The following is a 15,046-nucleotide window of genomic DNA, read 5'->3' as shown; positions in this document are numbered from 1 at the left end:
ACCCTTAAAAAAGCAAAATTATAAAAAATAATGACATGGAATTTTTCAAAATGTCAATCTGACAAAAATAAAATAGATATTAATCATTCCAAATGACTTTATATTTTATAGATATTATTGATGGATACATTTCTTGAGAGATCAAAATAAGTGAATTTTATATGGCAAGAAGACTTCAAACGTTATTTTAGATGGTTTTTTAAAAATCACCAATTTAGTATGGAGAAATGAAGTATTAGCTCAAAAAGGAATTGAAAATAACATGAAAAACATGAATAAAAGTTGAATCGAGAAAAGCATGATAAAGGGGTTTTAGTTTTTCATATACTAATTCCACACTTCTTTACATCACTCCATATTTGAATTTTACCAACTCTTTAGAAAACATATAAAGTGACTTAATTGATTCCATATCCCTTAAGATAAGGTGAGTAATATAGTTTATTCATCATATAATAATGAAGAATTGACTCATTGATCACAACTATTAAATAATCGAAACCGTTAGAGTGTATTTGATTTTAATTAGAAGTAACTCATGCCTGCATGTGGACCGTCCTTTCGGGCCATACCCCTCCGTGGGTGGGATACGTGAACTGACTCTTTTTTGTCGATCGGACGCTTTCGCGTCACTTTTGAAAAAGTTTACAGAGTCGCCACCGACCTTTTATTTTATCCAATGAAGGAAAGGTTTATAAAAGAAACAGAAAAAAGACCTTTGAGAGATTCTGGGTAAGGGGGTAGGTTATACAAAGGGAAGGTGTTAGCACCCTTTGTATCCATGGTTATCCATGGGCTCTTTAGTTTGCTTAGCTCATTTGCTTTACTTTTCAATTGATTCGGAATGCTTTACCTGTGTTTTTGAAATACCTTTGCAAATAGAATTTGTAATGATCCTTGTGCGGATATATACAAATGCTTGTTTATCTTTCGAAAGATGTTTTGAAAAGATCGTTAATTTTGTAATGATCCGTGTTTGGATGTATACAAAATATTGTCTTTTGGAAAATTCGTTTTAAAAAAACAACAGTGTATGAGAATTTTGTTTGTTTTGATTTTGAGCAAGCAAACTAGGAGGTCTACCCTGAGTTAGGAGGTCTTTATCCTTGTTCCCTTTAAAAATCTATCCATTCGTCGGATATAAACAAAAGGTTCGATTTTGTACTCGAAACAGTAGAAATGTAACTTTGATTTTGAAAAGAGTGAAAAGGGGTTACCCTAGGAGGTGCAAATGTGATTGTGATTGAATTCAGATATTTATCTTTGAAGTTAGTGATCTGACGGTTCAGTTTTATCTTTGACATACACGCAGTTTATATGGGTGCTGGAAATTAAAATGCGGAAATGTAAAGTGCAGAAAGTAAATCTACGCTATTACATCGATTGTGCGGGAAATGTAAACTAGCCTATTTACATGAATTTGACATCCTATACATTTATCTAGGAATTTTAAATTGCAAGAAATAAAAGGCATATTTTTGTATTTTTGTGATTTATTTTAAATATAATTAATGCATTATTAATTAATTTAAAATAAAGAAAAGATGGAAATATGATTAAACCTAGCAAATAAGTTTAAAAATATGTACAAAATGTTTGTTAATTGATTTTAGAACAAAACTAATTTTTTTTGAATTTTTGAAATTTGTTTTTGAATATTTTAAGTTAATCAAAACATAATTATGCAAATAATTACACAAATAATTAAAACTTAAAGAGAAAATTGTCCTAAATATGTACAAAATTAGTTTATGATATATAAACAATATTTAACACAAAGAACAATTTTTTTTATGATTTTTTGACTAATTAAAATAATTAATAAGCAAATATACAAATACATACTAATTAATTATGAAAAATATTGAAATTTTGAAGAAAAATAAAATATTTTTGTTTCATAAAATAATATATTATTTTAGAAGTTTAAAATATTTTTTGTGGAATTTTTGGAAGTTTTTAACTATTTTTAATTAATTTATCAAAGAAACTAAAATAAAAATAGAAAATAAAATTAAAAATATAAGGATACTGATCTGGTGTGGCAATTAATGAAGGAGCATGGTGAGCTTGCATGTGTGAGGCGTTGGATTGGCTTTGAGATTGATCCAAGGGCACAGATTTGTAGGTGCATGGTATGATGGTGTACACTGAATCCAAGGGGATTCAAAGTCTTTGCAGGGGCCCACGCTGGATTGACCAGCGAATAAGATTTGAGGGAAGGGCCACCTTGGCGCGCTGAAAAGTCAGACGAACCACGCTTGGACGCGTGGTCGTCTTCAACCTCCAGAAGTGAGGTTTTCAGCTTCAAATAGCGGGGGTTTTTAACCTCCCCTATTTGGACGTTAAAATTCCAGTTTTTTAACAACCTATGAACCTGCAAAAAAATACGAGTTAGCAATAGAAACAAGTGACCCAGATCCACTAATTAGAGTGTCCTGAATCCAAATATGTCATTTGTTTTAAGGTTTGAAGCTCCTAGCTATGGATACGAAGAAGATGAAGCTTAAACACTCATGGACTCGTTTTAATGGTGGAGCCTGATCCTCACGTTGGAACACTCATGCTAAGGCCCAGATCACACATATAGGTCCCCATAAGGATGTTAGGGTGGTTAGTTTGCAGTGAAATTAGTTGCATATACAAAAACGAAAATAAAACTCATATGTACATGAAGAGCTTTAAGTGCTTTATACGACTCTCATATGTCTATATTTAGAGCTCAATCTTACTCTATAATGTTTGAGGAGATGATTAGAAGTGTTTATTGGTATTGATATTGATTGGAAATTTGAATTTGAAAATTACAAAGTATATGCAAATTTTGAGAATTTTTGTGATATTTCTTGCTATACTCTTGCCCTATTTCGTGTGTCCCTCCTTTTGCTGAAGTATGATGCTTCTTTTATAGCCCAAAGTTGCTTGGAACTCAAGCTAAGAAGCTTTGTTGTCTTTGTTGAAAGTTTGATTTTTAAAATATTAAAAATCTTTGAATTGTTGACCAAGCTTGACTCCATTCAATGCTCTTGTCTTGCTCTTCAATTCTTGCAGAAAAAATGAAGATTCCTTGAAGTGAGTCATACTTGGAGGCCAAGCAACCATTATCCATGCATTTTCCTTTTAATTTTAATCTTAAAGTAAGATAAAATTATGCAAAAAATGGCCAATAAAGATGTGGGCTTTGTCTTGGTCGTGGGAGGCCCATAGTAACATGGCAAAGATGTTTGGACCATAAAAACTTGGACTCATTTGGAAAAAAAACATTTTTGAGCAATGTTGATTTCATGCATTTTCCCAAAATTTAGCCAACTTCAACAAGGTGTAAATCCTTCAATTTTTGTCATATGAAGGAGATCTTGCACTTTTTGGAAACCTCAAAGAGTCCTCTAACCAATGTCTTTGGTCTCATATCAAAATGATTTTTGGTTCTCCTTGTGTGTCCATTTGAAAAAAGTGTCTTTTTGTTGACTTTGAAAATGACCTGTAATGTCTTTGGCCATATTTTTCAAATGGTGAATGCTATGACCATGGGATCAATTGCATTTGAAAGATAATTGAATTTCCTTCAAAATGAGCTTTGGTTGACATTTTTTGGATGAAGGATGAGAGAGTTATGATCAGTCAAAGTTGAGTTGACTTTTCAGGCAAAAACCCTAATTTTGAATCTTAGGGTTTTGTTGATTTTTGATCTTTCCTTGATGAATTGTGATCATCCAATGATCAAATGTTGAATCCTTTGACAAAATATGGACTTTGACAAAAAATTTCATTTTTGACTGTCAGTTGACTTTTTTGGTCAAACGGGTCGTCTGTTGACTGTTTGAGCTGCTGACGGTGCGTCTGAGTGAATTGAAGTTTGAAAATTTGTATGATGGTACTTTGAGATGTATGGATGTATATGAAATCCATTTGAGCTCTCAAAACTTGTTGCTCCTGTTAAAACAAGAAAAACCCTGATTAGGGACTGTCTGTATAGGAGGCAGTTAAGCGTACCTGATTTTTGTGCAGTGTTGAGTTTCTGCTAATCATGTGATATTCAGAAGACTTCTAACACAAAAATCTTGGAAATTTGAATTGTGAATGATTGATTTGATTGATTGTACAAATCACTGTGAATTGTACTGTCTGCAGTTTGTCTGTCAACCGACTGTTCGTGTACTGAAGCAGCAGTTAAAGTGAAAAATCAACCGTCAAAGTTAATTTTCTTTTTTTTTTTGTTGTTATTTTTGTTTTTGTTTGGTGTGAAGCATGAAAATTTATTTACATGACTTGTTAGAAAACAGAAACATAATAAATAACTGATATTTACGGTATGCGGGCAAAATTACCGATAATAACCTGAAAATTATTTAATGCACAGAAATAGAAATATTTGACTGGCAGAAAATACACAAAATATTATCTTAGTAATTAAGCAATATTATGACAACTAGTACAACATTTAATACTGACAGTATAAATATTACATACTATATTGAAAAGTACGACGAATAAACGGTACGTTTAAGAAAATAAGAAACACGACAAATTTTAAAAATGACGGTTGACGAACCATGCTATGATTAATAACATGTAGAGGAGTGGGAGTGCAACCATTGCAGGTCCACACTTCTCAGGACTGTGTAGGCAGAAGAAAGTTGTGATCACCGTAGCAATGGTGACGACTGTAAGAAGCAGTGTTTCTATCCATTTTGCCATTTTTGCTAGGGAAGAAGAAATGATGGATTATGAGGTAGGAATTTGAAAGATGATTTAGAATTTGATGTGAGATTTGTGGGAAGAATGAGAGGTATTTATAGAATGGAAAGATGATAGAGACGTTGGGGAATGATGTGATTCCGTACAAAAGGAAATTTGAGTGGTAGTGAGATTTGAAAGAAAGTGTAAGGTATTGTTGGGAAAAGAGAGATGGATAGAATAAAGTTGAGATTTGAATTTGAAAGGATAGATTTGAAAAGATTTTGAAAATAATGGAATATAGCACAAAAGTTAGTGGGAAAACAAAAACAATTGTTACCAGTACAGTGTGAGTTTCCTGCTTTTGCGCCTGCAAAAAGATTTAACCCTGCATGAACTGTGTTAGTACTATTTATCTGTAAAATAAATAAATAGTATTTGTGAAGTAAAGAACAGTATTTGGCGTTTGCGTAAGAATAAATTCCACTGTAAGCCAAGTTACTGTGTAAGAAAAATTCTGAAAACCAAGTTCTTCATATGTCAGGATATTTTGAAAAAATCCATGTTTATATGAGACTCTTAATTTTCATATTGAAACTTTCCTGAAAAAAGAAGTGGGCAAATTTTGGGGTATAACACTGCATAATCAACTTGTAAAAGAATGTATTTCAGTTTTTATAAACTATTTTTATGCTCTATTCTTAACTGAGATAAAACTTCATTTTTTCTCCTATACTATTAGATTTATGAGTTAATACCTATTTTCACCTCTGTCATATGTGGTTGGTTTGAAAAACCACCCTGCCAAAAAAAAAAATTACAAGAAATCCCCTAACATTTACATATTCTTTCGTTTTAAACCTTGTAAAATATTTGTTTTTAAAACCAACCTTGCCATTTGAAGATTCAGTCATTTTGAACCCTGTAATCTTGTAAATTATGTCATTTTAAACCCTCTGGAATATGACGGGTAAGGTTGGTTTTACTAAAAAATAATAATTTATAGGGTTCAAAATGATAGAGTCCTTCAAGTTGCAAGGTTGGTTTCAAAATAAAAATTTTACAAAGTTTAAAACGAGAGAATCTTCAAATGTTAGGGAAATTCTTGCAATTTTTTTTGCAGGAGGTTTTTTCGAACCAACCCCATATTGCAGGGGTGAAAATATGTATTAACCCTAGATTTATTGAGTGCATATAATGGTAGGTGGTAGAATGGTCGATATGTGAGATTTACTTATTTTTCTTTCAATAGTTGAAATTAAGCTCAGGGAACTTGATCTGAAATTAAGCTCAGGGAACATGAAAAAACAAGTCCAATCAGATTATATATAAATAGTCATAGTCTGTATCAATTTTTATATAATTCAATTCAATAATATAATTCTTATTTCCTTATTCTCTTTTTATTCTCTCATCACTAAAAGTGTCTCACGCACTAAAAAATCGGTATCAGAGCCTATCGATCGAATCATGGGTCGTCCGCTGCTAATATCCATGCACCAAGTCTAAATCCTAAAGTCCTATATTGGTTGGAGATAGAGCATTAAAAGAGTTTATATAGAGTGACACTCCTCACCTTATCAACAAGTTTTATAAGGATGAGTTATGTCAAACTCTAATATGGTATCAGAGTCAATAGTGGATGTTAGCTATGGGGTCGAAGAGTTACAGGCAATCGAAAGAAACAACATATGGGAGTTAGTCGGTTTGTCAGCACATACAAAAGCTATTGATGTAAAGTGGATGTTCAAGTTGAAACACAATGCTGATGAGTCGATAGCAAGATATAAAGCAAGATTAGTAGCTCGAGGTTTTCTTCAAAGAGCAGGACTCGACTACTCTGAAGTATTTGCTCCAGTAGCAAGATCGGAGACACTTCGACTAGTAGTAGCCTTGGCATGCAACCAAGGTTGGTCGACATTGCATTTAGATGCGAAATTAACATTTCTAAATGGTCCTTAGACAAAGAGGTATATGTCACACATCCTTCAGGGTTTGTGATTCAGAAGGAAACGAGTAAAGTATATAAATTGTACAAAGCGCTTTGTGGTCTCAAATAAGCACCTAGGACATGGAACAAGAAGATCGACTCATACTTAGTCAAATTAAGATTTGTCAAATGTAAATCTGAGTATGATGTCTATGTTCAGGACGTGGCACAAAACATAACAATCATCTACTTATATGTTGATGACTTGTTGCTAACTGGAAATAACTTGGAGAAATTGTCGAAGTTCAAAGAGCTCATGATGAAGGAATTTGAAATGTCGGATCTGGGAAAATTGTCTTATTTCTTAGGCATGTAATTTCAAATGTCGAAGCAAGGTATGATACTATGTTAGAATCCAAAATGTGGATATTTGTTGATAAACTTTTGTGGTATTTTGATAATTTTTCTCAACTCTTTCCATTTATTTACGGTTTAATTGTGAAGTCAAGATTAAATAAAGAACTTTGTTTTTGATGAAGACAAATCTCTAAATAACAAGAAGGCAAAGATGAGTTGTTAAAGTTAAAATATCAATGATCAAGGCTTTGGAATCAAGCTTGCACTTCAAGAAGGTATAATGACTATAATTACATTCTCTAAAGTCTTAGATGCTCAAGAAATCAACCAACCATTGCATAGACCATCCATGATAATAGCAAACATTTGCAAAATCTTTTATTCAAGTTTTACACTGGGTAAATCGATTTACCATAACATGAAATCGATTTGCCACTGTCTTAAAACATTTCCAGAAGCAAAAATTCACGTTTTGCACTATGGAAATCGATTTACCTAAAGAGGAAATCGATTTCCCACTGTTTGTTTTTGAAATTTTTTTAACGTTACATGCATGAAATCGATTTCATGCTAAGGGAAATCGATTTCCCCTGTACGTTTTTTGAAAAACAGCAGCATTTCATAGCACCTTTCCACACACCTTTTCATGGAAACATTTCCTTTAATCTTGGCAATTGTTCATGATTAATTTACAGAAACTTATGATATTTCAAGGGGTGTTATGAACATCTATATATACTCAAAATTTCAAATTCATTCTTCACCTCTTCCAATCAAAAACTCTTAGAAATTTTCAGAAATTCACATTGTTATTCTTCAATCTTTTTCAAGATATTTTCTACACACTTTCATATCATCCAAATCAGAAAATATTTTGAGCAATCTATTACTTTAAAGAATTGTGAATTATTAACATTGGAAGGGAAGATCAATCAAGAGATTGATACATTGTTCTACTATTCAAACTCTTACACAAAATCAAATACTTGTTGTATTCTTGTTATCCAGGATTGTTGGAAACAAGTTAGACACTTTGAGAGGATTGTTCTCATAAGTGGTCTTAGTGAAAAATCCAAGAGGATTGTTCTTGGTCCAAGAGGATTGTTCTTGGTGTTTGGTTAGGCTTGTACAAGATACCATCTATATTAAAATCTCTTACTGCGTAAGGGGACTGGAGTACTCTCGGTTTGTGAGGGGAACCAGGATATATCCTTGTGTCATTTATTTTTCTGCACTTTACATCCTTTGATAACATTACCATAAACCAGAAAAATAATCACTTTATACCATAAAACCGAAAAAGTTATAAAGTACCTAATTCACCCCCCTCTTAGGCATATCTGATACTTACATTTGGTATCAGAGCAAGTTATAGGTAACTTGTTCCTAAAGATCCAGAATGGCTTCCGCAAATCAAAGACCGGTTTTCAAAGATGGTGGTTCTAACAACAAGCCTCCATTGTTTTGTGGTGAATATTTTGACTTTTGGAAAATCCAAATGAAGGCTCATCTAGAAGCACAAGGAGAAGAAGTTTGGGAGGCTGTCCTACAAGGTCCTCATGTTCCTACAACGGTCGTTAATGGTGTTGGATCGGAGAAACCTAAAGCGTCATGGGATGATAATGATAGAAAAAGGGTTCTTGCTGACAAAAAGGCGATCAGTCTTCTTCATGGTGCCCTTAGTATGGATGAATTCTTCCGAGTATCAACATGTACAACATCAAAGGAAATTTGGGATACTCTTGTAGAAACTCATGAAGGTACCGCTGAAGTTAAAAGATCAAGATTGAATACTTTAAGCCAAGAGTACGAACTGTTTAGAAAGAAGCCTGGAGAAACTATTCTCGATTTGCAAAAACGATTCGTACATTTGACAAATCACTTGAAGGCACTTGGTAAGACTCTTACTACCGAAGAACTTAATCTTAAAGTGCTCAGATCTTTGACAAGGGAGTGGCAACCAAAAGTGACGGCGATATCCGAAAAGAAGAATTTATCAAAACTTACTTCCGCAACACTATTTGGAAAACTTCAAGAATATGAGACAGAACTTGGAAGATTGGAAAAGCATGAGAACTTAGAGAAGAAATCCAAAGGCATTGCATTAAAAGTAGATTCAAAAGAAAGCAAAATGAAAGATGCATCGGATGAAGATGAAAACTTCTTGCTTCTTGTAAAAAGGTTAGGCAAATTTTTTGGTAATAAAAATAATATTGATAATGCTAACTTTGTCAAAAGGAAGAAATTCTCAAAGCATAAGGATAAAGAAGCATCCACTTCATCACAAGAAGTAACATGCTATGAATATGGGAAACAAGGACACATAAAGCCGGAGTGTCCAAAACTTTCTAAGAAGAATGGATTCAAAGGCAAGAAGGAATTCAAAAAGAAAAGGGCCTACATAGCATGGGAAGATAATGAAGTAAGTTCTTCATCGGACTCCGATAGTGACGAAAGTGCAAATCTAGCATTGATGGCATCACACCACTCCGATGATGAAGAAGGCGAGGTTAGTTACGAAGATTCTCTTTTTAATAATGGTGCACAAGATGCAATAAATGAATTGTTAAATGAGTGTAAAATTCTCTATAAAACTATCTCATCTCAAAAGAAGATAATAGCATCTTTAGAAGAGAAGGTTAAGATAATTGAAGAAAAACATAAAGATGACAAAGAAAAAATGATTAGTGTTCAAGAAGATAATGTTGCATGCAAGAATTGTGAATCACTTTCCTTCCAAATTGTCCAATTAAAACGTGTTTTAGAAAGATATGAAAAAGGGCAAATTGGATTGGAAAATGTTCTTAGCACACAAAGATACTCCAATGATAAGAGCGGACTTGGTTTCTCTAAATTTGATAAACCAACATCCAACAAGACTATCTTTGTCAAAGCTAGTAACCAACCAATTCAAGAGAAAGTGATCAAGCCTAAAGTAATGCAACATTATCCTAAAAGGAAGAACTTTGTTAAGAAGAAATCTTATCCTCCTAGATATAGAAGTAACTTTGAACCTACTTGTTTTTATTGTGGTATTATTGGTCACACACCAAATGCTTGTTATGTAAGGAACTTTAGTGTTCCTAGTGGACATTATGTATGGGTGAAGAAAGGAACTAACTATGATGGACCCAAAGCCACTTGGGTACCTAATAAAACTTAATTTGTTTTGTAGGCATTCTTGAAGACCACTTCAAACCTATGGTATCTAGATAGTGGTTGTTCAAAGCATATGACGGGTGACTTAAACCAATTTTCAGATCTAAGGTTAAAGGCCAAGGGTTTTGTCACTTATGGAGACAACAATAAGGGAAGAATTCTTGGCAAAGGCAAAGTTGGTGCACCACCTTTCACATCCATTGAAGATGTTCTTTATGTTGAAGGACTAAAGCATAATCTTCTAAGCATTAGCCAACTTTGTGACAAAGGCTTCAAGATCAAATTCACTAAGGAAGAATGCTTGATCATCGATGAAGTCACCAATGAGGTAAAACTCAAAGGTACAAGAATTAATAACATTTTTATGATTTCTTTAAATGATTTATCTTTGAAAGTAAAATGTCTTTTGGTAAACAATAATGAATCATGGTTATGGCATAAAAGAGCAGCCCATATTCATATGGATCATTTAAATAAGTTAACCAAACATGATCTTGTTATTGGCTTACCTAAGATAAAGTTTGTCAAAGATAAACTATGTGATGCATGTCAAAAGGGAAAGCAAATCAAATCATCTTTTAAACCAAAGAATGTGGTGACTACAACAAGACCACTTCAATTGTTGCATATGGATCTATTTGGTCCATCAAGGACAAGAAGCTTCGGAGGTAATGTATACGCTTTAGTTATTGTTGATGATTATTCTAGATATTCTTGGACTTTGTTTCTTGTGCAGAAAAGTGATGCTTTTAGAGCCTTTAAGAAGTATGCAAAACAAATCCAAAATGAAAAATCATTAAAGATTGTATCCATAAGAAGTGATCATGGTGGAGAGTTTCAAAATGCATCGTTTGAAGAATTTTGTGAAGAACATGGTATCTCTCATAATTTTTCGGCACCGGAAGAACTTTCAAATGATACAATTGTGAAGGCACCGGAAGAACTTTCAAATGATACAATTGTGAAGACACCGGAAGTACAACAAGAAAGTGTTCAACAAGAAAGTGTACAACAAGAATCAAACACCAATGATCTACCAAAAGAATGGAGAACTCATAGAGATCATCCTATTGATAAAGTTATTGGAGATATTAGTCAAGGAGTTGCAACAAGATTAAATCTCAAAGATGCTTGCTTACACATGGCTTTTGTTTCTCAAATTGAACCTTCCAAAGTTGATGAAGCCTTAGGAGACGATCAATGGATAAATGCAATGCAAGAAGAATTAAATCAATTCGAGAGAAATCAAGTTTGGGAACTTGTTCCTAGACCAAGTAATAAACATATCATAGGTACTCGATGGGTGTTTAAGAACAAACTTGATGAGAATGGTATAATTGTTCGAAACAAAGCAAGATTGGTGGCCCAAGGTTACAATCAAGAAGAAGGAATCGACTTTGAAGAAACATTTGCTCCGGTTGCAAGGTTAGAAGCTATTCGTCTTTTACTTGCTTATGCATGTTCATTAAATTTCCAGCTTTATCAAATGGACGTCAAGAGCGCATTCCTGAATGGCTACATCAATGAAGAAGTCTATGTCAAACAACCCCCGGGATTTGAAGACTTCAAGAATCCTACACATGTCTTTAAGTTGAGAAAGGCTCTTTATGGCTTAAAGCAAGCACCAAGAGCATGGTATGATAGACTTAGCAATTTTTTGTGTGAAAAGGGTTTCGAAAAGGGTAAGGTTGATAAAACTTTGTTCATTAAGAAAATCAAGAGTAACACTTTATTGGTTCAAGTCTATGTTGATGATATCATTTTTGGATCGACTAACAAAGAAATGTGTGAGGAATTCTCATTGATGATGCAAGGAGAATTCGAGATGTCTATGATGGGAAAGATGAACTACTTTCTTGGACTACAAATTAAGCAACTCAAAGATGGAATCTTTATCAATCAATCCAAATATTGTAAAGAACTATTGAAGAAGTTTGATATGGATAATTGCAAAGCAATGAATACTCCAATGGGCTCCGGTACATATGTTGATCAAGATGAATCCGGTACTCCAATTGATATTACCAAGTATCGAGGTATGATTGGTTCTTTATTGTATTTGACGGCAAGCCGTCCTGACATAATGTTTAGTGTTTGTCTTTGTGCTCGCTTTCAAGCAAATCCAAAGGAATCACATCTTATGGCGGTTAAAAGGATCATGAAGTATCTCAAAGGAACGACCAACGTTGGCTTATGGTATCCAAAAGGTAGTGTTTGCAATTTAATTGGTTATTCTGACGCGGATTATGCAGGATGTAAAACTGATCGTAAAAGCACAAGTGGCACTTGTCACATTCTTGGAAATGCATTAGTTTCATGGGCTTGTAAAAAACAAGCATGTGTTGCTCTTAGCACGGCCGAAGCAGAATACATAGCAGCAGGTAGTTGTTGTGCACAAATTCTTTGGCTTAAGCAACAACTTCGTGACTACGGACTTGATCTCGGATGCATTCCTCTTCGATGCGACAATACAAGTGCTATAAATATTACAAAGAATCCGGTCATGCATTCAAGAACCAAACACATAGACATTCGACATCATTTTCTTCGCGATCATGTGCTTAAAGGAGATGTTGAAGTCACTTTTGTAGATACTCATAATCAATTTGCAGATATCTTCACCAAGCCTCTTCCAAAAGAACCTTTTTACAAAATTCGAAGAGAACTTGGAATTTTGGATGAAAAAGACACATAGATATCTCACTTTATGTTTCTCCGTCAAAAATTTCTAAGGTGCACATGGTGTCTTATCTCATCTAATCTTCTTACAAATGATTTCACAATGTCTCTACTTCTACACCATTCTTTTAAGTGTTTTAGATGTTTAAAATACATAAAAATATGTGAAAATTATATTTTTCTATGAGTAAATCGATTTCATCTAATGGTAAATCGATTTACTACTGTAACAGTAGCTTAGTGTTTTGTGTTTTTCATTTTTTGGCTTGGGGAAATCGATTTGACCCCTGAGGAAATCGATTTGATGCTGTAAGTATGCCTCTGTTTTCATTTTTTGGCTTGGGGAAATCGATTTAACCCCTAAGGAAATCGATTTGATGCTGTAAGTTTGCTTCTGTTTGCGCTTTTTGACTTGGGTAAATCGATTTCACCCCATGGTAAATCGATTTCTTACTGTATATATTCAGATTTTTTTATGTTTGCTTCTTAAATGTTGGTCCAATAACATTGTCACACCTCCTCTCTCTCTCCCTCATAAAAGCAAAAAAAAATTTCTCTCATCTCCCATAACCCTAGCAGCCGAAAATTGGTGAGTGGGTGCTCTCCAAAAACCCAAAATTTCCTCTTCTCCAAAACACTCTCAAACTCCATTAAACCTTATTCTCATCTTCAACAAACTTTCATCCATGTCTTCAAGAGTAAAGAGGAAAGCTTCAGCCACTGAGAAAGGGAAGAACAAAGCTTCATCTTCTTCCATAGATACTCCAAACATCTTCCATGACCATCCCTCAAAGGAATTAGAAAGGTACCAAAAGTTTTATCAATCAAAATTTGTCCAAACTCCAAAATATGGTGCACTCTCTACTTTTCCTACTCAATGTTTTAGTTTTCAAGAAACATTAACTTCATTAGGTTTGGGTCCTCTTATTGCATCCTCTGGACCATATTATCCGGATTTAGTTAGAATGTTCTATTGTAATATGCGTTCGGATAATAATAAGTTTGTTACAAATGTAAGAGGGAAAAACATAGTTTTGCATCCTAAGAAACTTGGTAGAATTTTGGATATCCCTTATGTTGGTAGCTCTCTATATGATCCGGATATTGAAGAGTGGCAAGGATATCATAAGAGAGAATTTTATTTCAGCTTAAGTAGGATAACGGAAGAAGAATATAATGCTAAAAGGGTTGAAACTTCAAAAGATTTTTGGAGTGCTGGAAATTTTGCTATTAATGATAGATTGCTTCATTATGCTTTGGTCTATATCTTGCTACCTCGAAATGGCAATCATTGCAACATTACTGATATGGAAATGCAAGTATTATATGCAATCAAGAATGGTATCTCTCTCAATTGGTCTAGCCTCATTTTACACCATATGTTGTGTCACACTCAAAAGATTAAGTCTCTTCCATATGCTTGGTTCATAACTCGTATTTTGGAACATTTTGGGGTTTCTTTTGATGATGTTGGTTATCATCTTATGGATACTAGAAGTCATAAGTTCTCTATTAAAAGTGTGGATAAGCGGATGGGTGTTCTTTATGATCCGGAAACACAAACGATTTCATATCTTAATAATGAAGGAAATCAAGCTAATGTTCAAGAAGATTTTGGTCATGAAGAAGCCCAAGACAATATTGGTGATGAAGAAGTTCCTCCTCATGATCAAGATGGTCCAAGTAATCAAGAGGTGATAAATTTTATGACTCAACAATTTGCAACACTCAACACCTCAATCAACAACCAATGGAACTCTATCAATGAATCCACCACAACCCGGATCAATGATTTTCGCTATGATGTGAATCAACAATTCTCTTACCTTTACTCTCATCTCCACATTCCACCATATGATCCAAATAACCCGGCTGTCCCTACTCCAATAAATCCACCTATTCAAACTCAATTTCCCTATCAAGGACCAAACTTCTTCAACAACAACAAAACCAACAATGAGATGGACCAATCTTGATATGTTGTTCTTGTTTGTTCTTTTAGTATTATGTCACTCTATGTTTCTTATATTGTTTATTTATGTTTCATGTTAAACTTCTTAAAACTTTATGTGGTTTGTAAGGTACTTGTTACCATAACTTTATTATCTTGATTGTTCTACTTGTTTGAATACATGTGTTTGTTATGATGAATGATGTTCTATTTGCCACTATTACTATTTTTCACCCATCTTTCCCTTCTTTTTGATAATGACAAAGGGGGAGAAAGGTGTTATACTTGTTTGT

This window comes from Vicia villosa, linkage group LG5 (genome assembly GCF_029867415.1).
Source record: "Vicia villosa cultivar HV-30 ecotype Madison, WI linkage group LG5, Vvil1.0, whole genome shotgun sequence".
In the NCBI taxonomy this organism is placed as follows: Eukaryota; Viridiplantae; Streptophyta; class Magnoliopsida; order Fabales; family Fabaceae; genus Vicia; species Vicia villosa.
This window is presented reverse-complemented; position numbering follows the sequence as displayed.